General features: G+C 42.2%; 2 pseudogenes; one reads left to right on the plus strand and one right to left on the minus strand.

Annotated features, from left to right (window-relative positions):
• Positions 1 to 545: 545 nt before the first annotated feature.
• On the minus strand, positions 546 to 21,888 carry LOC141579685 (actin-related protein 3B-like; annotated as a pseudogene).
• LOC141579686 (diphosphoinositol polyphosphate phosphohydrolase 2 pseudogene) lies at positions 21,887 to 23,227 on the plus strand (annotated as a pseudogene).

Here is a 23,227-nt window from a genome sequence, read left to right on the forward strand (position 1 = left end):
GCCCCTCCCCTCTGGCTTTCAGCAACACTTCCTTCATCCTACAGTTACATGAACTGCCTTTTTCTCCTTTCAAGTTTCAAAATTCCCTGCACTCAAAGAATTTTGGAGAAATATTACATGAACATTTTCTGATTGTTCATTTCAGATTCCTCCTTCTCTCTGACAATAACACATCTGGCACTAATCTAAATACTCATGAAGCAAGACCAGCAAACTCACAGAAAGCAAGAGGGGAAGGACCCCCTTGATCTTTCAGTCAACATGGAGGGTTAAAATTGTCCAATTTAAAAATACAGCTGGGCAGATAAGAATAAGAGATACTAGAATATTTAAATCAAATACTTCTGGCTAACTGAGTTATATTGCCAAGCATTTAAGTCACCCTCACTCCAAGAAAAATATTTTACCAGGAATCAGGCCCTTAACAAATCCTATAAAACAGAAGTCAAATAGGACTATCTGCAGACTGATGGTAAGGGTCTATTATTCTCAGAATGCTGGGCCTTTAATTTCAGAATGAAATCCAAGCATGTTACCCAAGCAGCTTATACCTTATATAGCAGATGGTGGACATCAATGGGACAGTTCTGTGTTACTTTGTCAACAACATCTGAGATGGATTGCATAAAATCCAGGTTGGTGAACAGAATTTTGTACAGATATAAAAGAAACAATACACATTTCTCTCAACAACTTTTTTAAAATGTAACTTTAACAAATACAGAATTCACTATGCCTTTTAAACCATCACATTGGAATGAATGTGTCAAATTAATCCAAGTGACTCTGTGCATGGAGTGATGGTGACATGTCCCTTCAAGAGATGAAATGTGTGGGTTTAGAGAGGGAAAAGAAATCAAACAGTAACAAAGACAGACCAGCCCTGCGTTAGGATACACAGTGACTCAAACTTTATATGAGATTGTAAAAAGCAAGTGCTCAGTGTATGTGGCATGTAATGAAAAATATTGTAGATAATGAGCATGTGATGTATAGACACTAATGTCATGAAAAAGTTAGCCAGGATATAAGAAAAAACCTAGTCAGTGACTCACACTGTAAATCTGAGCTAGAAGACTGGGAATGGGGGATGGTGGTGGCTTCTAGGTGAAACAATCAATATGGTAATAACCATGTTATTAACTAAAAAGTCTTACATTCAATTCCATAAGTGAAATAAGCTAAAGTATAAGTAATTCAATTACAAAATTCTTAAAAATGCTTTAAAAATCATGAAAAGTGTCAATGTGCTCGAGGGAAGAAGAAGGCGCCATGCAGCTGTTCACTGGACTTTGCTGGTTTATGTCTATTTTAACTGAAGACTAACACGAGCGAATGAGTGCCGTGATATCAGGTACTGTCAGACATACATTGTGTGCCATTTCCCTGAACAGTCATACACATCGAAGAACAGGCAGTGGTTTGTATTTACCTATTAAATGTAAACTGAATGAGGCAGAAAAATATACCAAAATACAAATAAAGTCCATTTTACTTAAACCTTAAAATATTGCCTCTTAGTTACTGCTTTTACAAAAGCAGTAATAATTCTTTGTGACTACTTGCTAAACTGATGATATCTTTAATTCTTCTTTCCAAGGCTGTCCTCAGACAGAAGCTTTATCTAACTTGCAGCAGGGAACACAGCAGGACCAGCTGTACTGGGTTAAATGTTGGACTGGGGATGGATCGTCATGTGTGATGGGAAGGTTATATGTACGCTATCGTACTCTTATACAGAGGCAAATTCCAATCAATCCTCGAGATTTACTAGTTTTCATATCAGTAGGAGATGAATTTCAAATCCATTCTCTTCTATTGCTCTTAAAGCTTCTTCCTAACCACTATTGGTTTAACCAACCATTAACTGTTTAACAGATAGCCAGACCCAAAGAGGAGCATGATGAAACACACAGTCAAGTGCGTGGACCATGCAGGAGCCAGAGCAGCCACTGAAGCTGCAGCCTACACTCCCAAGGTTCTCCCTGAAAGGTGGCCACCTCACTTGGGAGCCCAACGGGGAGCCACTCTTGCACACACGAGGTGACAGCATTGCTCCACACACGTCATTCTCTGCACACTCAGAAAGCAAACGTCTTACCTCTGGGTGAAAGAAAATTTCAGGGCCTGGGAAACTTTCCTAGCCAACATCGATAATGAATTTCTTCTGGCTTATGGCATTGTTCCCTGTTTGCTGTTTGATCCACTTCCGCTGATCCACGTCATACTTGGCAAACTTCTTGACTATATTGGGGCAAATGTGACAGTACTTCTCCTGCAGACACACACACAGAGATGTCACCAGGCATTAGCGGCCACCCAGTCTGCCCTCCGGCAAATACCCAGTAACTCCAGCACCACAAACCCCCGACATCAGTCCTGCCCAATGCCACAGCTCCAAGGGACATTTACTGGGCTCAGTGATGTCTAACAGCTATGCTCTGGCCACGTACTCTGCTTTCTTTCCAGCTCTGCTATTAGTCCCAGCCTCACTGTGTCACATGTTGCTGCCTACTATCTGAGATGATGTCTGACGGTGCCTATCAAGTCCCTAGTCTCCATCTCCTCTCTTCTTACTCCTTGTATGCCCCCACGTGGCACCTGCCCAGGCACTCGCTGCCACCTACTGGGACAAGCAGACCCGCATCGCAGCCCAACCCAGATCTGAAGGCAGCAGATCTGGCCCTGTGGTCACCACATCCGATTGGCAGGTGGTTAACCTGCTCTGCGGTCTGACACAGCACACTCAGTGGCTCCATGACAGAGAGTTAGTGAGTGCCTAGGCACGTGGGATGCACAAGTGAATAAAACACACACAGACCCCTGCCCACTGGCCCATACACTGGCTGAGAGTCAGAGTAACAAGTGACAGTGATAAATAAGTAAATGGCAGAGCACTTTATAAGGTGCTGGGACCATGAACCAAAGGAAAGCCCGACTTTGACAGGATGGAGCTGCCACACATTGGGGCATGAGAACCCGCTCAGTGCCAGCCCCAGCCTGTGCTGTGCAAAGTGTTTCCTCAGCTGGTGATGCCTGACTGGGGGTCTCTGGGTTGATCATCTGTCCTTAGAGCTAGCCTCACAAGAACAGCAGTTGGCCCCTGGGTACCGGATTCTGAAAGTCAGCTTCCTGTGGGCCAGGTGGGCTTTGTTCAATGCCTGCACTTTGTCAGGCCCAAAGCTGGTGCTCAGGAGGACCTCTGAAGGCATTTTCATGATACTAAGTTCAAAATTTCTTAGAATCCCTGAAATGAAACCTAATACCATCCTTGGTATACTCTGCACAACTGTAAGACTGATGGGCCAGACTTGCTACACACCCCTGTTCTCACTGATAACTGAGTGAGTGGGTCACCCCATACAACTTCAAATCTACCAGGCTGAGGGCAGAAACAGTAAGTTGTCCTAAGATACCAGGTCAATGTCTCGCAGCAACTCAGAGGCTTAACTGAAGGCAGGAAGTGCCTCCACAGTGTTGATGGTGTGCAGTGTGTCAGCCCCAAGTCCTGGACCACCACTGTCCCCACCAACAGAATCCACGCATCCACAGGCCCACTCCTGCCCACAGGGGCAACAAGACACAGGGTAACTCTGACCCACTCCCACAGAGGGAAGTGGGGCAAGAACTAACTGACAGCAGGGATGGGGTGGCTGACCTGCAGGGAACACAAGGAGCTCTTCCACTGCCTACCTTCATGGCTGAGTGATAGATTGTCACTGCCCAAATGGGCCAAACCTGGTTCAGGGTCAGAGATGGACCCCAGAGAGCCAGTGAGGAAGGTAAAGCCCACCACGAGGACTAGGAGAGCAGCCTCTGTCACAGTCAGCATACTCAGGGCCCTTCTCACCTGCATGGCCACCCCGACAGTCAGGAGCCAGAGGCTGTGAGACATATTGGTAACAGGAATGGGGAGGTGAGGGAACTTGGGTCAACTATCCAAATTTATTTCCTTGAAGAAACACAAGGAAAGGACTAGGGGAAGTTCTAGGAAATATTTTAACATAAAAAGAAAGTCATGCTACTTCTGTAAACCTTCCTCCAGGGGGAAAGGATTGACTCCCATGGGCTGCCCAGGACCACACACCCAAGCTGTGAAGTGACCCATCCCTGGAAACTCTAGTCCTGGGCACACCCGGGCACCCAGCCACCCTACTCACACGGGCTCTGACTCGCACCTGTGCACCCTGTCCTAAAAATACCTCTCCGTCCACCAAGAGTGTCATGCAAAATGTGGGACTCCCCCAGGCACTAACTTTCCTTCAACCAGCTTGTTACTGGGTGCAAAAGTGGGAGGGAAGGGAGGAGGCTAACCTCCCTTAAACTCCCCTGCAGCTCAGAAACTGTGTGTTCAAGGTCACATGTCACTTCCATGCTTAAATTTTTCTCCAAAAACAAAATCTTTGCTCTTTATATAATAATTATCCTTGTATTACTAAGAATCTCTTCATTTTGACTAAAACAAAACAAAAACAAAACAGTAATTTGTCCTGATTTTGCAACCTGAAGAGAAAATTGCTTTGAAAGGGGTCTGTCAACTGCTACCTACAGAGTGACACAAAGACCAAACCGATGGATCAGTCAAGTGGGCATTTTAAATAAGGACCAATGAGCCATTTTCCTCCGAATCTTACTGATTTAATTTTAGAGCTTCCTGTAACTCCTCCAGCATGGTAACAGAGTCTAGAAAACACAGGTGGACTCTGTTCAATGATTCACCCTAGAACAGCATCACTCTGAATGGTAATTCTCAGGGTACAGAACCACACACAGCAAGAGCTGGAAATGAGTTTGAATTCTGGCTGACTGCACAGGATTCCTCACAGTCACTGCTGCTGCTGTCTGCTCCTTACTCGGGAAATGAAGCCTGGAGGGAGAGGTGCAAGACACATTGGCTAATTGAAGGTTCTGTCTAATCAGGCTCCAATTAAATGACATCGTACTAGGCAGGATGCTCAATACCAGTTATCAAGCTGCTCTCATTTACAGCTGGAGAACTCCACAAGCATCCATGTTCAGAGAAGAGGCTAAGTTTTCAGCCCCTTAATTCAAGTGGTAAACAGATGGAGACCCACATTCATGGGGAGGGGAGGGAAGGCACAGTGGGAGCAGGGGTGGTGGCCACAAGGGGAAGTGTGCAAACACTATTTCTCTCTCACCACCAAACTGGCCCATTTCCCATCTGTTTTTACTTTAATGGCCTTTGTGGTCTCCAGTGGTTGCTCAGGAGGGATTCCCACCTCCCTCTCCCTTGGCAGCTGTTGAATGAAATACATATCTCTATCTGCAATAGGGATGTGTTTGATGCAGCTTCCAATTACCTAACCTTCCATCTGGGGAGACAGAGAGGCAAAACACCATGTGAGTAACTCCAGGAGGAAAGCCCTCCCTGGACTGTAAGTTAGACTCCTGCCCCCACCTGCCCTGGCAATGCAAGCATTTACTGAATCTCCACTCTGTGCAAAGCTCAGGACTGGGGGAGGGGGAATAAAATGACCATGCATGCAATTCCATTAGGAGAACCTGAGATGCTCTGTAAGCAAAGTGGCCTTTCCATTAGGAATGTGAAGAGAAAACCACAGAAGGCAGTTAATTTCCAAAATGCTGCTGTCTGTCCGAACAATGGGTCATTTTATTGTTCCTCTAACAAAAAGGAAAAAGTTTTAACTATTAATTTTATAAACATTTTTATTGAGTTATAGGCATTTTAAAATGTTTTGTCAAATTCCAGTGTAGAGCACAATTTTTCAGTTATACATGAACATATATATATTCATTGTCACTTTTTTTTTGCTGTTTAACTATTAATTTTTAAACCAACTACAAATTGGCTTGCACTTAAAAGTCAACCACCTGGTTAGCATGCAGGACTTAGAGTGTGACAACCTGGACTCAGATCCTGGTTCCACATCTGTGGGCAGAGTAACCATGGCAACATCTGTTAACACATATGTTTCAGCCTTGGCACCTTCACCCATCATATGCGGTGAGTGGGTGCACAGAAGAGACCCAGTGACAGACAGCGGGTCAAGTACACAGCATGGTTTAGGCATGCATTAAAGACTCAATAACCGATCTGCTCACTCTAGTAAGAGCTGCACTTGGTAGGAAGGAACAGTCTGGCAGGTACCCCTCAACCCTATGCTATGTGAGATCCATGCTGGGGGGAGTTTGGATCCACTCACCCAGCTGCCCTCCCGGACCAGTGACCAGGCTGTCAGCCATCACCAGCAGGAGAGGGCCAGGAGCTGCTATGTGGTCCCAGGTCCTCACCAGCCCCCTGGGGTGCCACTCAACATGCAGGCCACAGGCTGGGAAGGTCCAGCTCATGCTGGTGGGAGTAGCTGTGCAGAGTGGACAATGTCCCCACCTGCACCAGGTAGAGGAGGCACTCTGAGCTCCCTGATGTCACTGGCTGCTTGTCACACACTCATGGAGACAGAAGGCTGGAGCAAATCCTCATCCATCTGACAGATGGATCAGTTCCACTATGTACAAAACAGTTACCACTGAAGTTGCAAGAACAGGTGACTGAATTCCTCTTATGTCTTCTGAGGTGCCCAACTTCTAGAAGTGAGAGAGTGTGTAGCCTTTCTCAGGAGCCCAAGCCAATTGTAAAATATTTAAGATCAAGATAAAAGATATGTACACATTATTAAAATAAAAAAATCATAAGAACAGTAGCTCTCACAAACAGAAACTATTCACAATTTCTATACTCAATACATTACATATAACATTTTCTAAAATTAATTCAACCCATGTTGAGTATCAGCTTCATCACAGATTAAATATATTAAAACAAACCACAGCCAATGGTAGGAAAACAAGTAAGTGAGTTGTGCTACACCCACATGATGGGCTGTCAGGTAGTTACTAAATATCTTTCCACAGAGTATTTAACCATAAAGATACATCAGGGATAAGTCAATATGCAAAATACAACCTCAGGAGCACATTGTACAATTAGCACATGAAATCAGATGGATGGTATCCCAACTGTGCTTAAAATGTGTGTTGTTTGTCTAAGAAAAAGAGCTCAGTAGACTATACCAAAAAAGTGTGGCACAGTCCTCTGGGCAGGTTTGTGGGTCATTCTATTTTCTTCTTTACATTTCTCCATTTTACCTAAATTTTGTACAGTAAATGTAATTTTTATAAATAGGGGGAAAAAACTGCATTAAGAAACAGAGAAAAATTTGAACAACAACTTTCTCTGTGGGCCTGCACGTAGTGTGAAACTTGTTTCAGATGCACAGGGGAGGCCAGGAAGCAGACCCACAGGCACAGGCCCTGACCTTGGCCTGCACTGACCTCTGAGGACGTGACCTCAGAGAGGAGCCAGGCAGGACCACACAGCAAGTGGCACCTAAACACCTCACACCCAGGAGGGGGCAGTGTTCCGAGACTGGATGAAGGGGCTGCGAGCACAGAGCATGCTCTGCAGGCCTCCTGCCTCTCCTCACCCCCGGGCAAAGGGGACACTGGCAGGGTGCAATGACAGAGGGGAAAGATTTGGCTTTTTCCTCCTGACTGTAGACACATCAGCCTCCCCCTGCAGTGATTTCTGATCTTTGAGGTATTAAAGCACCAGCATATTAGTACATCATCTCTGCAATGTCCTGAAATAAAACAGTGACTATTTTTAAATGAAATAAATGAATTGTTTTTTTAAAAAAAACTAGTTTGCATTTTTTAAATTTGTCTTAGTTGATTTACAAAATTCTGTTAGTTTCCAGTGTATAGCATAGTGATTCATTTATTGCATTTTTAAAAGGAGCTTAGCACATAAACACACAAACCTATATTTGCACAAAAGATACTTGTAATACACAAAATAACAAACATTAGTATCATGGGTTGCCTCCAAGAAGGGACGTGGAGAAGGAAAGGCAGGTCTGAATTCCCAATGTAACCCCCTCCAGATAGCTTCAATTTATTAAAAAAAAAAACTTTAAATAATTCATTTAACTAGTCCATTGTACCAAATGTATATATATATATATATAAATATATATATATATATATTTATATATATAGTCTCTTGAAGCCTGAATTAGAAACCACTTCTGTTATATTTTGAAAATTAAAACCAAAAAGTGACATTGCAGAGCATCCTACAAGTCAAGGTGAACAATCTCTCCTTCTTGGCTCTTAAAAAATTTTTAAAAAGCAAGAAACAAATCCTCTCCAGAGGATTGTCACAGAACACAAAATCATCCTCCAAATGTTCATGTGCCGCACCCACTGATATCCAGATTACAGTTCAGAATGAAAGTCAGGAAAGCCCTCTGGCAAAGTGACACCGGGGCCAAGCAGAGCCCCGGGACATCAGACGACTGCTGACACCAGACTGCACAAATCTGCTACTGCAAATTTCCAACTGCCAGTGCCACAGACACTAGGCATCTTCCACTTTCTCACACAACTGTGTTTAAAGGCTCTTGTTACCTTTGCTAAGTACAGGTATGTCTTCAAAAGTGGTGCTTTAATTAACAGAAGGGTTTTTCCTTTCACTGCTTCCTTCACCTCAAATCAGGTTAGGCCCACAGACAGAGCAGAACTCGGTGCCCTGCTGACCATTGGGATAGTGTGAGTGACCCCATCCCTGCTGTCAATGATGATTCCTGTTAATGTGTGTTCACCAACTTGTCATGATGTCCACTACACAGCTAAGGCCAGCACTGCCTTCACAAATACAACAGAGACCATCAGCATGGGGACTTTCTCAAGTGTTCCACAAGCCTATCTTCAGGTTGGAGCAATAAGCCCTTTCTTTCTTACTGAGACTGAATGACCTTTCCCTTTCCCTACCTTCCATCTTCCTCCCAAATCCAAATTCCAAAGTGGACAACTAACATGTAAATTCTGTGCACTTAATCTGGAGGAGTCAACTTCTCAGTAAGATAAATCAAAGCTTTGCAAAGAAAAGCCAGAGAGAAAGGAATTTTATTGTGGAATCAGGAGGTTTTAATTTCTAATCCACTGGTTCCCAGTGTGGGTCCACAGATGGATTGCAATAAGACTACTTGTGGGGACTTTAGAAAGACAAAATACTGGGCCTGGCACCCAGAAATTCTCATCTGGCAGAACCAGGATAGTGGTTCTCAACCAGGGGCAATTTTGCCCCCAAGGAGCACCTGGCAATACCTGGTGCCATTTCTCGCTGTCACACTTGATGGAGGGGAGGCTGGTGGTGGTGCTTCCCCTGGTGGGTCAAGACCAGAGATGCTGCTAGACATCCAACACACAGCTCAGTACCCTCCCCTCCCCTGAGGACTGCCCGATCCAAAATTTTGAGGCTGGAAACCCGTGGTCTGATATAAATTCTGAGAATGTGTATTTTGAAAAAAACACTTTTGAGGAGACCTTGCTGCATAGATCACTTTGAGAACCACTGGGCCAGTGTTTCCTGAAGTGTCTCCTACTCCATGGAACAGAAACAGCTTAGGGGTGGGGGAATATTTCTGGTTAAATTTGGAAGTGGTGGAATAAACAGAGTTTCCTAATGTAGGCATTTTCAGAGCCTTTAAGACATCACTGTCTACTGAGAATCACCACACAGAGGACACAGCATGTGGAATCTTCCAAGTTAAACATCTATGCAACTCCTCCTCTTTTTTCCTACAAGTAAGGGAATAGAATATGCAGGAAGCATTTTGGAAAACAATTTTATCATTTATTCCCCCAAATTTCAGTCAATTCCCTTATATAGAGGCAGATACATTACACCTAAAAACAACAAACCCCCCCACGAAGAACAAGCAGCTCCAGGGGAAGTTCTGTAAACTCATGGAACCACAGGAGCTCAGATCCACAAAGGGAAACCCTTGAAAGACATTTATTTTGTTTCATTTTGTTTTGTTTTAACAGATTCTATAGTATATTTTCTTTTTTATGATCACAAGTAAAAATAGCCAAAGAACCACACCTACATCTTGATCTTGTCTTCCTGAGGATACCTTAGATTTTAATGAATGTAAACAGACAAAAGCTGGACAAACTCTACACCAGCAGTAAAAACATAAATCACAGAAATTGCTCTGTACAGTGTTTGAGCTCAGACCTGAATGGGATGAGTTCATGTGCACTTGAGTGCATGGGAAAGGAAACCACATCACACAATCTTACAGAGGCCTCTAGAATCACCATTTCTTCCACATTAGACAACTAAGGTCACTTGGGAATCATGAAAGTCACTTGTCCTTACCTGAACTGCAATGTAGAGTCCCGGTACATTAAATAATTTGAACATAATTTCTGCAAGATATTCTTTATTTTCTGGTGTATTCAGAGGAGGTTCTGTCTGTAAGGAAATATTCACTATATTTAGTGTTCACCCAAATTTCATGTAATTACATCAGAACAGCAAAATGTTAATCTAAAAGCATGTTCATTAAGATGCTGTACAACTCCTTAATTTGGCAGACAGAGTACACACAGAGTGATTGATTAAACATATTTTGGCTGTGAGGTTTAAAATCTTTGAGAGAGTAAAGCCTCTCTAAACACTTCTGCTCTTACTAATCCACCCCAAAACAAGAACAAGCTACAGAAAAGGAAACTCCACCTCGGATAACAGAACACCCAAACACCGTGAATCTGAAGAGACATGCACTGAGCTGCCAAGGGCAATAACAGCCCCACTGAGACCAGATGAGTGAGGACATGGAAAGAGAACACCAGTGACTTCAGATACCAGGCAATATCCAGTTCTCCAGAGAAGAGCAAAAGCAGAGAGCCCTTTCTTGGAGTCAGAGCAGTCTGAGCAGCACAGCTGCAGGAGCCTCGCTCCCCAGGCCCCTCCCCTCAGAGCACAGGCAGCAAGGTGAGAAGTTACACCTCCACCATCTGCTGTGAGAAAGACAAGCCTGGGACAGAAGCTGCTTCAGCCAGACACTGCCCACCACCCAGCCTAAACCAGACACACAGCCAGTTCAGAAAGAGCTCCCCTCACTCAAAGATGAGGAAAGAACACAAAAAGACTAGCCAAACATCAAATAAAAACACTCATAGAAAAAGAGAGTGGAGAGAGAAAATAGGAAAAAACAAATGGCAGATAAAAAACATGTACCCAGAAAAATATAAAAATAAAGCAGATGAATATCATGACATAGATATCCGAGTTTTTTAAAATGTCTATTTAAAATAAAAACTATTATCTAATAGGAGGAAATTAACAGGATTACAGAAAGATAAAAATAAATAAAACTGCTTTTTGTCATTCAGCAATATGTTGAACATTTTTCCATGTTAATAAATATGGATTTACATCACATATTTAAGCTAGGGAAAAAAAGAGAGAGAAAAGGAGAAAAAAAAAACAAAGAAAGGAAAAAAAAATCTACACCTTTTGGCAAAAAAAATAAATAAATAAAAATCCACATTACCCTTTGTTATATACTGAGCTGTGTGTCCCAAAACTCTTATGCTGAAGCTGCAACCCTCAGGTGACTGTGTTTGGAGATGAAGCCCCTAGAGGGGTAATCCAGGATCAGTGAGGTCACAGGACAGCACTAACATCTCTGCAGGATAAGGCAGAGGGATCAGGGAGCTCTCTCTCACTCACACACAGAGGAAGAGCCACACAAGGACCTGGTGACAAGGAGGCCATCTGCAAGCCAGGAAGAGAGATCTGATCATAAACCAACCATGATGGCACCTTGATCTCAGACCTAAAGCCCCCAGAGCTGTGAGAAAACAACTGTCTGTTGTTGAAGCCACTCAGCCTATGGTGTTTTGTTAGGCTTATTGAGCAGAGCAACATACTCTTAAAGCAGGAAAAGGGCAGCCTGTCTTGGCCATTGGCACAGCTGCATGCAGGACACTGGGACACACAGGGCCACATTTACAGACTTTTCTGGCAGGAAAATATGACCCCAGAATTCTATATCTGGCCACACTGCCAATCAAGTCTGTTGCAAAAACAAAATATCTTTAAACATAGAACAACTTGAGAGAATTTGGTTTCTATGAACCCTTCATGAATTAACCATCAGACAATAAGCTTTAGCCAAATAATAAGAATGCATAAAGTACAGCCAAAGACTTACAGTGAGCAAGTAGTCCATTTAAGATGTAGGGATAAATGCTTTTCTTTTCTGGGAGAATCTATAGCTATAGAACAGAATGTAAATATTATAAATTAAAACAACAGGAGTAGTATCAAGTTGACAGGCACAGATGGAAAGGAGGAAAATATAAAGACACTGATGCCCTTGTGTCATGGAATCAAAAGATATTGTTTTCTTGGTAGAGCAGCAGAGACACCAGTAAACATAAAGTCACAAACATAAATATCAGAGTAAGTACACTAACATAAACAATCAAAAGCAGGTGATAGAAGAAAGGAGGAGGAGGTAAGAAATGTGGCCATGTACCAACGTGGTCACTAAGCACAGTAGGAAGTAATCATCCCTAAACAAATACAGGTAAATATCTTATACAAAAGTACAGTTATGTTAAAATATGTTTTACCAATTATCAGAACGAATATGCACCCAATAGAAATCAAAGAGAAAGCCAAGCCTGAGTTTTAAAATATCCATACATAAATAAAACACACTAAAACCAGAAAGCACAGCACCAGAAAAGCAGCTGTGACCACACACACCTGCCACACAGCCCAGGCCATTTCAGCACGGGCAACGGGAGAGCTCCAACTCCAATCAGCCCAGCTACACCCCACCTTCGATTTTACCAAGTTTGGAAAGTGATTTCCTCTCTCCATGCATAATTAGCACTGACTTCACAGGAGTCTAAACAAAGTGCTCATGGCAGCACCTGGCATGGGGAATGTACTCAGTGAAAGTGCATTATTATCACTAAAATCATCAGCATGTACCAGTGAGAAACTCACCTACTGAAGAGAAAGTCTCTGAACAAAGACTATGAGACAAAATCAAATTCCATTGTCAAGCCAAGGGACATCTAAAACAAGGTGCCTCAGAGAGGTGCACAGTTGTCACAGCTTCCAATATCAGAAAAAAACATAACTGCACATAACAAGGAACTGATTACACAGATTAGGTCACATCCATAAAATGTAACACTTTGAAGCAATTAAAAAGGATGGGCAGTGTGTCTGCAGATATGAAAAAATATCTACTATAAATTTGCTACATGAAAAGAGGCCTCTCCATACATACACATTCTTAAATATACTTCTGTATCTACAACATTTTTTTTAAAAAGCAAGGTGTATGAGGAGAGAAATGAGGAGCTGTTTATGGGCACAAAGTTTTGATCTTGCAAGATGGAAAAGTTCTAGAGTTCTGTTACATCACAATATCAATGTAGGTAATGTTACCAAATGATACATTTAAAACTGTGTTAAGTGGGTAAATTTCATATATTTCAAATTATAATTTCTAAAATTTTTAAAGTAAAAATCAAAATGTACCATAGTATGTCAATTTTGTTACCATTTTATGAATCAAGTTTATGTATAATCCATGTGCCTGCACATAATTATTGCTGGTTAAGCACCAGTAAAGTTGGTTTCCTCCAGGAAGGGGATCTGGAAGGCAACACAGAAGTGGGAAAGAGACACTCTTGCACTGGAAATCGTACTGCACCTTTTGAATTCTGTGCTGTGTGTATGCTAACTCTTCAAGCAAATAATCAAATCTGGCTATCAACTAGCTGGGGGCTTTAGTTTATACTCCTGTCTGATACAAAGCTCAAACATCATGCCCCAAGTAAGTTTTAATTACTCTGATTAGAATCAATACACTCCCTGAATGGGAGAGAGAAAGCAATCTTAAGACATAGACAAGAAATAATAAAGTCATCAAAAGCAGATTGTAAGTAAATGATCTAAACGTTATTCAACAACACATTACTTATTTTAATGTGCCTACCTCAAGCGGCTGAGATCAAATTAGTTAATACCTTAATGTTCCCAGTACACATTTAGCACTGTGTTAGTGATTACTATATCAGATTTTTTTTTTTAGTTTTCTTTCATTTAAAGCACATGAAGAATAGCTGTGGATTCCAATATTTAGGTTACAATATATCTCCTTATGGCACCTCCTATCAACCTGAAAAACAGGCCTAATAACTACCTACCCCACAATTGTCTGTGGGATTAAATAAGTGAGATAATTCATGCAAATGCTTGGTGGGGAGAGGGCTGGGCCTTTAGCAAGTGCTGAATATATCAACAATCAACTGTAATATCAAGAATATATCTCAGGCCAGAAGAAATTGAATGTATTAACTCCAGAGACCTAGAGTCTTCTCTTACCTTGAGGAGGAATCCAAGCACCTTAATAAGGTAATTTTATAAACATAACATTTAAACTGATTAGAGGGGGGAATAGGATGAAGAGAGGAAGGCTAGAAAGGTATGCAAAGTGGGAGCATAGTCATGCAATGTTTCCTTCCTGCCTGGTTTAAAAAAAAATGTGAGCCTATAGAAGGCATTCCAACAAGTAGTAGATTAACCCTGGCTCTGGATTCTTCCTGGGTTTAATTTCAGTGTCAAGTGATGTTCCAAATAAATCCCAGATGAATGAAAAATATATATAAACATCAAAGGAAAGTAGGTTTACATACATAAAAATTTACAATTATAGATGTTCAAAAACATAACCTACAAAAAATCAAGTGAGAAAAAGTATCTGCTTATGACAAAAAATTCTTATCTGTTATATGAAAGATTTCACACCATAAACAGATTGTGGCCATACATACAACAGAATATTATTCAGCCCTAAAAAAGGAAGGAAATTCTGACACATGCTACAATGTGGCTGAACCCTGAAGACCTTATACCAAGTGAAATAAGCCAGTCATGAAAGGACTAATACTGGATGATTCCACTTATATGAGGACCCAGAATAGTTACAGTCATAGAGACATAGGGGGGATGGTGGGGGCTAGGGCTGGGAGAGGGGGAAAGAGAGTTATTCTTTAATGTGGACAGAGTTTCAGTTTGGAAGATGAAGAAGTTCCTGAGATGGATGGTGGTGATGGTTGCACAACAATGTCAATGTACGCAACTCACCAAACTGTACATTCAGAAATGGTTAAAATGATAAATTTTATGGTATGTGCATTTTATCACAAAAGAAAAATTTAAGTAGAATAAAGTTCAAAGAAATCATAGCAACAATAAAAGCAATAAAACACTGATATGTACAAAACCCAGGACATGAATAGGCAATTCACAAAGGAGAAAATACAACTAATAAATACATGAAAAACTGTTTAAGATCAAAGGTATTCAAACTGCAAATTAAAAAGTCAAATAATCAAAAATGATATTAATCAATCCTAAGAGTTCAAATAATGTGGCTTCTTGTACATTGAAGATTTCAGTGTGAAATGGTATACCAGAGATTCAAAATTATTAACACATCTGGACCTCCAAATTATATATATATATATAATTTTTATATTCTTAATATAAAAATGCTCTAAATATAGAAAAAAATGTGCAAATATTAATTTATGTTATGTCTTACAAAACCAAGAAACTGGAAACAAAAGTAAACATCTAAAAATAGTGGGGCTGCTAAACAGACAGGAAACAACCACTGGATACATGATTGCATGACCATTAAAGCGAGGATTATGAAAACCGTGCAAGAAAATGGGGGAGAGGGATGGAGGAAACAATATTGAATGCAAAATCATATAAAAACATGAGTGAAAAGATTAAGTATAGCTATACTAAATGATAATATTTATGATAATGGGATAGGAGTGTGAAAAGCCCCACAAGAATCTTCCAAATTTTCTAAATCGCACTTATAGTTCTATAATAAGAAAAAAAAAATTCATTACAAGAATTGTGAAACCCTGAGTTACAGCCTGTGTGCGAAGGCCACAGAAACTCCCAATACAACTTCCTGGTTTATTTCTCCACAGGCGGAGAAGCTAACAGAAGAAAGACTTCACCCCAGGGCAGAAGCCACAGCACATCCTGGTGTGGCTTTTCCCTAGCCTGTTGGCTCTGTAACGTGGAAAACACTTTCCATATCCAACCACAGTTGTGAAGACAGCTGAATTCTTGATCTGCCACTGTCTTCATACCTGTAGTCACATCATTATGGCAGGCACTGCAATTTCCCTACCCAGTATCTATTCTGCCTTCTGCCTTAATGACAGACCACTGATCAATCACAGGCCCAGAAAACAGCATTTCCCAGACTTCCTGGTGTACAGGGATGGCTAAGTAAGTTCTGGCCAATAAGAAGCAAAAGTTATTGGATGTGTCTTCTGGGAAAGCTCCTTACAAGGTTGGAGGTAGACTCATGTAGTAGGCCCACTTCTGCTCTTAACCCCTTCTTTCCTGGAATATGGAGGTGATGACTGGAGCTGCAGCAGCTAACTTGTGATCTAAGGCAATCTTAGAATGGAAGCCATATGCTAAATATACTAGATCACACAGATCCCTAATGACACCAGAAACCTGACATACCAGCACTGCCCTCCCTGCTACAAATGACTTTAAGAAAAATAAAACCTTTAACTTGCTTAAATCACTGATTTTTACACTTTAGTACTTGCTGCCAAACAATTCACCATCTGTGAAGAACTAACATTAAAATCTATACACTTCCATTAAGAGAATGTTTACAATAAAATTAGGTTCTCCTGGCTCCTGATTCAAATTCAGCATTATTAAAGACACATTCTTCTGGGTTCTCAGAACCATAATCATAAATCTATGTTTTCCTCAATCCTCCATTTCTCCTATGTTTACCACAAGTAATTGTTCCTTTAGAGGACTAATTTAAATAAAACTTTCCAAAAACCATTATTTATATATAACGAGATCTAAATTGGAGATATCAAGTTTTTCTTATTTTTTAAATACTGAAGTATATGATTAAAACTTCACATGAATGCAAGTTACATAAGCATTGTATTCATAATAATGGTAAAATATCATCAAGCATTAATTCAAAAATGAATAATTAGTCAGTACTATAAAAATCAATCCATATTTCTGGATAAAGAAAGCAAGCTGAACACATGCAACTAATATTGCTCCAGTCCCAAACCTCTCCATAACTGCAGTAAAGAAACATTTTTAAAAGCATAAATCCTCAAGGAAGGGCAAGTAGCAATGGAGATGACAATATACTGAAAATGGGAAGAACACGGGCCAGCAGTAACAGACTCAGTAGCGCCAAGGATGTCCAGCTCCACACCGGCCAGTACTAGTGTACAGGACAGAGCAGGTCTGAGCCACCCTCATGAACCAGGAAGGGAGTTACTGCGGTAAGCCAGGACAAGCCACATGTCATGGTGATTATTATGTGTCAGCTTGACTGGGCTAAGGGGTACCCCGAGAGCTGGTAAACCATTCTTTCTGGGATGTGTCTGAGAGGGTGTCTCTGGAAGAGCTTAGCATGCAGCAGACTGAGTAAGGAGACCTGCCCTTGCCAATGTGGGTGGGCAGCACACAGGCTACTGAGGACTTGATTGGAACAAAAGGATGAAGGAAGGGTGACCCTCCATCCCTGAGCTGGGACACACATCTTTCCTGCTCTCAGGTGGATGGCAGAGCTCCTGGTTCCCAGCATCCTTGGGCAGCACTTCTGCTTGCTCTTCCTCCCCTGATTCATATACAAAAAGGTTTGCAAATCTCCTCTACAGTTACAATTCAATTTCCCTTCAAGAGCACTGCAGTTCTTTAGAATATATGATTCTGTCTTGAACTCTGGGCAATTCAGTATTAGAGAAAAGAGTGTGGTTCCCATTTGCTATCTGTTTAGTCCACGTGACCAACGTGAGTTGAGTCTCTGAAACTTCTTGAAAAACATGAGCCCTACTGAGCTCATTCCCACCATGGATTTGCAGATGTCTGTCATAGCAGTCAGAAGGGACAATTTCATAGGCTACTGAGGGAACTTTAATTTAAAACTTTTAGACTCTTTTACACCAAGAAGCCATTAGCTGATGTAGTGGTTCAGTAAATGTCTTCAATGAATTTCTGGACATGGCCACAAATCCCTGTACCTGCTTCACTCCCCTTCAATTATTCCATTAACTGATGAGGAAGGACATAAGCCTGAGATAAAACCACCCTTCTCATAACTTCCTCTGTCACATCATGCAGCAAACACACCTCCTAACTTCAAAGTACAATAAATGTAACACAATATTTTCTTATGTTTAATGTAATAAACAATTATTTTTGAAAATTCTCTTCAGATACTCATTTTTGGCAAAGGACTTAAGCTTTTCCATATTCATACCAAACACCTCCAGTTCGTTCCCAGCAATTGGTTTTATTGTACTGCGGTGTATATGCCAGCTAGAGCAGAAAAATTCCTGGTAGGAAAAATTTCCTGTGGGCTGTGTCCTGGTGATTGCATTTGCTCCACGGGCCTAAGACTCAGACTCCCTCTGAGCAGAGCGGGATGGGGCAGGCAGGGAGAAGAAGCTGGGCCCCAGGCCCATGCCTGGAGTCCTATCAACAGGTAGTTATGTGACGTATGAGAGAAGGGAACATGCCAAGCATGGCAGGTGGGAGTCTGTAATTTGTTTTGGCTGTAAAGACAAAGCCACTCAGACATACTGTCAGTTTCCTGGCTCCATGTATTTTAAATAAACCATCGTAGATACACAGGAGAGAAAATACACAGTGGCCTGTAAAACACAGTACTTGGACGTGGCAATTCCTAGTTGTGAAGATACAGCCAGGAAAAAGCTTAGAGCACTTTCAAGGACTTGATTTAATAGACACAAAATATATAGATTCCACTAACTACCATAACAGCCTTGTACTTAACATATTTTAAGCCAGATAATTCTAAAGAATATTCCATATTTAACATTAGGAAGAATTATATAATTGGATCAGGGACCATTTGACAATGCACTAGCATGGAAAAAATGCAAAGCTAAATTATGTAGGTTTTAATGTGCAGCTTATGTTACATGCAATTGCTCTCCTTAAAGTAAGTGTTTTATACATGTAATTAATTTTAACTTAAAAAGAACATAAAACAATGAAAACAGGCTCCACAACCAAGAGACACTTCTCTTCATTTCTCTGTATTGTTTTATTTCATCTGAACAAGATCAATTACATCCACAATATCAGGGCCTGTAACTCAGCTCAGTGTTAGTGTGAGATTTAACCTTGGCAAAACAGCACCTTGACTCAGCTCCCTCTGCTGTAAGAAGCAAAGGTCAGAGCCAAACAGTTATTTCAGGAGGACACCTAACTACACAGGTGGTTTCCTACCCAAACCCATTCCTCCCTCCTCATTCCTTGCTGCTGGAGGCCGGTTTAGGTACTTACCTCTTGGGGCCAGGTGATGAGATGTGGTCCCCTCACCAGCAACAGGAGAGAATCTTGACTCATCAAAATGTACCAAAGTAATTTTGTTCCCCTCTAGGGCCCACACTGGACACGGACAGACAGGGCAAATCTGCTAGGAAGGTTTCTGAGGATGAGAGTCTTAATTCTAAAACTCTGAAAGTAAATACACCAAAAGTCAGTACAGGAACTCGGGCAGCCACCCTGGGGCCTGAGGGGAACCAGCACAAGAGGCCAACAAGTGAATTAGGCTGGGTTCTCACCTCCATCTCTGAGCTGCTCAAGTAACCAGTCCTGAGTGGCCTGACACTGGCATCCTGTTTTGTGGGATAATAAGTCCTCTTTGGTTTTGGACATTTTGGTTGAGCCTTCTGTTATTTGCCCAAAAAGCACTCCAACTCATACAAAGAGCTTTAGTGGGAATTAAAAACTCCCCAGGGAAGAATATCCTGGGTTTAAAATCTAAGCAACCAAGAATCCACAGGGCTCTTCTCTCAGTCCCATTTACTCACCATCAAAAAGTGATGGCCCTAAGGTTCAGCTCAGGGAAAATTAAAAATAACTTGTTCCATGAACCTCTCCATTAGATCTCAGTCTTCAATTATTCCATGTCTTATTGGCCACTAAAGGAAGAGAAATCAAACTATGTCAAGCTTCAGTCCATGTCAGTAAGAGCAACAGTTTTAAAAACACTGGCCCAGAAGAGACTGAGTTATTAGAGAAAACAGGTCCTTTGCACTGGGTGAATGTTAATTTATGTAAAGAAATAACAGGCACTTTACCAGAAATATTGTTATATTATCATTTATATTCTACTTCACATCTCTAAGTACTAAGTATCATCTTAACAGTGGAGTAATAGATGCAAAAGTACAGCTAATCCGCCATACCATTCCATTTGGAGTTTGGAGGTTTTGAGAACAAATACCTAGTTAAACAATTTTAGTGCTTCTTTTTAATTAATCAGTCTACAGCTCTTCTACATCTGACAGGTCAGTGAGTCAACCTGCAATTTTCCACAGAAGCAGATCTTGCTCTCACATGAAGCCCAGCATTCCCAGAGTCAATCCTGCATTCTGGGGTTTCTTAAATTCACTTGATTCCCCACATGAAAAATACCTTGTTCAACTAACACAACACTGTAAATCAACTATACTTCAATTTTGAAAAATACCCCATTCAAAACCAACAACAACAAAACCTCTTTTCCAACACAAGAATAAAATACACAGCTCACAAGTACAATTGCTATGAAATCTACCATTTTGCATGATTCATCCTACTCTCTGTTCTTGGTGATACACTTACAGAAGCAAATCCCAGTGGGGAGTTTACCTTTGTGGCATACGTGGGTTTATCTATGGCTTCATGCCCTATGAAAAAGCCCAGGTCATCAACTCCCCTCAGCACCCTCCTTTGGGCTTGGTCAACCACTTTTGCTGACTCTCTGATGGCAATACCTTAGGGAGAACAACGCAAAGATTTCTGTCTGCATCCATACTCATTTCAAGGGTCAAGGAAGCATAATATAACCCCTGTGTATGTACAAGTAAATTTTCAATGTCAGGGTCTTATTTGGAATTGAGAGTGTTCACAGAAAAGACGCTATCACAGAGCACATAAAGTAATACAGAAACCTTTCTTATGTTCTGGTATTATTTTTACTGCGGCACAAAGGAGCCTAGCTGGTCTGCTTTTAATACTGACAAAAGATGAATTACTAAATTTTTCAGTTTCATTTGAAAAAACATCCCTCATGATAGTGAAGTGAAAAGCACATATCAATCGGTTCCAAATTTTAGAATACAATGTAGAAGGACACAAAATTAAAAATATAATGTGAAAGAAGAAAATAAACTGAAAAATGCTCATACACTCTCAAGTCATTTTAATAAAACTGTGTCACACAGATTTAAAATATATTTTTATTCTTGTTACAAAATCACTAAAAGAAAAAACTGAGGTTGCTGACTAATATCTCACAAGAAAAATTCAATAATCAAACAACTGTATTATGTAAAAATATTAATGGCTTTATGATATATGATTTAATAACAGTTTAACCACGATATTTAGGAATATACTTATAGTTAATAATCATATGAAACTTCACTGTAGAATTTAACATCTAATGAAATGTGGAAAGCTTCAGGAAGATTCAATTTTCCACTTAAATTCCTAACCCCTGGTCACACTTTGCTTTCCCATAAACTCATCTTCATCAAATTTATTCCAAAACAAATGAGTAAACGTATACAACCATTTTTAAAAGTAGAGTATTTGTAGTTCCCAATTTATTAGAAATGAAGAATAACAGCAAAGCTAAGGGAGTGAATTTTAAACCTTGCCCTCAGAAAGGCATCTTGAAATAATAGCTTGAAAAGGTAGGAAAAAAAAAAGAGGTACAGGACAGAAATCACTTTGCTCAACTCCTCTTCTGACTCCATCTCACTGTCGCACTTGGTCCAGAAGCTTTCAACTTACAGAAGGTGGCACAAACCCAAAGCGCAGGATTTCTGCAGGACTAAGGCAGCAGGCGTGACGTGGACGTGCTGGGGGCGGAGCCCAGAGGAAGCATCCGGGGCCGAAGCAGCGGGCATGCCAGGACCACGAGGCCGAGAGTGGGGCTGGGGAGGTCTGGAGGGCAGGGACGAACTGCGGCAACTGCAGCCACAAACACACCCGTTCCCGAACACAGACCCCGCCACGGGCGGCGCACTGACGGGCACCGCGCAGCCACCTGTGCACACGCAGCACGTCAGAGGGCCCTGACGGGACGGCCCGCAGCCGACACCAAACGCCTCGCGCTGCCGCGGCACTGCTGCCGGGCCGGCGGGAGCCCCTGCAGCCGACTCCCCGCACCTCGCGCCCCGCTCAGCCCTGGGAGGCGGCGGCAGCTGTGGGAACCGGGGCGAGCGGGCGGCGGGCTCCGGGGAAAGCCACAGACGCCCGGGCGGAGGCCGCGCTCCCTCCGAGGCGCCCGGGCTGCAGGGACCAGCCCTCGCGCCCCGCCCCGCGTCGGAGCGGCCGCCGGCTCCGGGACTGGCCGGCCGCGTCGCCCTGGGCCCCGACTCGCCCTCGCCCCCGCGCCCCGGCGGGGTGGCGGCCTCCGCAGGGGCCGCGGCAGCGAGAGCCCGCCTCTGCGATGAGGTCCAAGCCCCCCTAGGCCGCGGACCTAGGACCGCGAGGGCTTCAAGAAGCGGGCGGCGTCCCTGTGCTTCCGGAGCGAGCAGGAGGACGAGGTGCTGCAGGTGGGAAGGCTTCGGTCCCGGACCAGTGGACTGGCCCAGGAGGAGGACTGGAGCCCCAGGAGGAGCCTGCCGGTGCTGCCGTGAGGGAGGCTTACCAAGAGGCTGGAGTCAAAGGAAAGTCAGGCAGATTCCTGGGCATATTTGAGAACCAAGACAGAAAGCACAGGGTATATGTCTATGTCCTTAATGTCACTGAAATATTAGAAGACTGGGAAGATTCTGTTAATACAGGAAGGAAGACAGAGTGGTTCAAAATAAAGGATGCCATCAAAGTTCTCCAGTGTCATAAGCCTGTACATGCAGAGTATCTGGAAAAATTAAAGCTGGGTTGCTCGCCAACCAGTGGAAATTCCACAGTCCCTTCCCTTCCAGAGAGTAACACCTTGATTGTATCTGCTGCACAGCGAACCTCTGGGCTGCCATCCAGCATAAGATAGACAGGGTTGGAAGGACCTCTTCCACCATGTGCAATCTCATGGGCAGAGGCTTCTTTATTTTCCTTGACAAATATCTGAATGACGCTTACAAACTGAATTTGCCATGCGGGATTTTTTTAACAATCTGCTTGATTTTTAGGTGCTTTCAAATCTTCTTTAAAAAGAAAAAAGATAGTGTAAAATATTTTAATAAGCCAAAGCCATGTGGAATTTTTTTTTTTAGATGCCTTAAATGTGCTCTCCCACCCAGC

Source organism: Camelus bactrianus, chromosome 13 (genome assembly GCF_048773025.1).
Source record: "Camelus bactrianus isolate YW-2024 breed Bactrian camel chromosome 13, ASM4877302v1, whole genome shotgun sequence".
In the NCBI taxonomy this organism is placed as follows: domain Eukaryota; kingdom Metazoa; phylum Chordata; class Mammalia; order Artiodactyla; family Camelidae; genus Camelus; species Camelus bactrianus.